Below are 2,414 nucleotides of genomic sequence, written 5' to 3'. Positions count from 1 at the left end.
TTGGACTAAACACCAAGGACGGTGTTTCACACGGGGGGGGGGAGGATGTAACACCCCATTTCTGTAAATATTTGTTTTACCGCTAGTTACTTTTCACTTTGTTGGCATTATGATGTATGTGTTGTACTTGATGGCAACCCACTTATAGCAGAACAACTCACTTGTATATGGTAACTAGATGAATCTACAGAAGAGATATCAGATGTGACAGAATGCATGACAGTAGAGTTTACAGATGTGATGAAATGCAAGGCAACTTCAAGGAATCAGTTCAGAAGGCAACTCACTCAGATGAAAGATCACAGTATAGCAGGTAAACAACAAAGAATTACAGATCAGTCTTCATAGAATGAAGAAAGAGAGGTATACATAGGTTCACCATTGACCAAGCTGCATATACATGTAGGTTCACTGTATACAAGTCGTGTATACGTACACACGTACTTTCACAGAAGGAAAAGCGTGTATACCTTGGAAAACTAAATTTTTGGTCCGAAGTATTTGGTCCATGGTATTTTGATCCATGGTATTGGTCCAAGGTATCTGGTCCATTGACCCTAGGTATTTGGTCCAAGGTATTGGTCCTAAGTGGTTTTGGTCCATGGTATTGAGAAAGGCTTAAAACTATAAAAGGAGGAGAAGATCATTAGGCCAAAACACACAAGCATTGAATATCTGATGAAGTGTGAGATCTAATATGCAGGTTATTGGTTTATGGTGCATTGCTGGATTTGAACCAAGGAGGAACCTTAGCATTTGATGAAAGATAATATCTAATGAGGTATCAGGATCTCAAGGCTTGAAGTGAATTATCTTTATGTGATTTTATCATGTATCTGAATAACTGGCACATGTTGTAGTCTGTAAATATGATGATCTGGGTATGACTGAAGTCTGGAATAGTTGTAATGTTTAAATCATCATTTCCAGATCTATACGTAGGTTCACTTTAGAAAAGAAGTGTATACATGCTGGTTCTGCATATCAAAGCAGTGTATACTTCATAAATTTGATTTACAGATCTGTACGCTGGTTCGCTTTGAGGAAAGCGCATATGCACGCAGGTTCGACACATGGAAGTAGCGTATACCTTATAAAATATGTTTTAGTTTCTTCTGTTTGCTGTTGCAGTGTTCTAGGTTCTGGCTTGGGTTTTGGTTACTGTATTCTGGTGATGGTATTCTGAGTGATTAGATTGATGGGTTATCAAAGTGATTGATTGATTTGGTTGGGGTTGGTTCAAAAGGTGATTGATTGATGCAGATATATTTGATATGATGTTGTTGATGGATCCAGTCTAAAAATTTATGAAACGTGGTCCCTGGAAGAAAAAGGAGAAGGTCGTAGCCTTCTGTAGGTCGACGCCTACGTACTAGTAAACACATTGGCTAGTACAAGAGCTAAGGGGTTGTAGCTCCTTTCCAGTAGAAGCTAGAGAACAAGAGAAGGTTGTAGCCTTCTGTAGGTAGAAGCCTGCATACTGGTATAAGACTGCACCAGTACAAAAATTGTAAATAGAATTTTCTTATTAAAAGAAGACAAAGATGATTGCAGTAGGTGGTTTTCACCCACATTGGGTTTCCACCTTATATCTTGGTGTTCATGTGTGTTGCTTATGTGTGATGCTTTAATTTGTTTTTACTGCATTGTCTAATGAATTCTTGATATACTGATTAAAGTTCAATAATTTGGGTAAATCAAAAGATCTCTGCATATACGCTGGTTGCATTAAGTACAATTGTGTATACATGCTATTTCACTGAACTGAAGTAGTGTATACAAATCAGTTTTTGAAAATTAAATTATTGATCTGATAATACTGATTCACCCCCCCTCTCAGTATTATTTCCAACAATTGGTATCGGAGCAGGTCCTTCAGAAGAATCTTGATCGCTTGAAGGAAGATCCATCATCATGAGTAATCAAGAAAGCGGGGGATCCATCAGACCACCAATCTTTGGCAGGAGCAACTTTGTTTATTGGAAGGTAAGAACCACATCGTATCTTCAATCACTTGGAACAGATGTCTGGGAAATCGTGGAAGGAGGATATACATTTCCATCAGAAATTCCTATAGATACGGCATGTAAAAAGCAATATGAAACCAATGCCAAGGTTGTCAATACATTATTGGGAAGTCTTTCACAGTCAAAGTTTGTCAAAGTTATGCAACTCAAATCCGCCAAAGAAATATGGGACAAAATCGTTCTAAGCTCAAAGGAGATTCTTAGGTAAAACATGCTAAACTACAAACTCTCAGAATTCAATATGAAACTCTCAAGATGCACAATGATGAAAGTATAGCTAGTTACTTCTTATGTATAGATGAGGTTGTTAATTGCATGAAGAATCTGGGTGAAGAGATAAAGGAAGTTACCTTAGTTGAAAAAGTTTTAAGATCCTTGTCTGCTAAA

This window comes from Pinus tabuliformis, chromosome 9 (genome assembly GCF_031772625.1).
Source record: "Pinus tabuliformis cultivar Carrire ecotype Pingquan chromosome 9, CPIR1, whole genome shotgun sequence".
In the NCBI taxonomy this organism is placed as follows: domain Eukaryota; kingdom Viridiplantae; phylum Streptophyta; class Pinopsida; order Pinales; family Pinaceae; genus Pinus; species Pinus tabuliformis.
Note: the sequence above shows the minus strand (reverse complement) of the source record.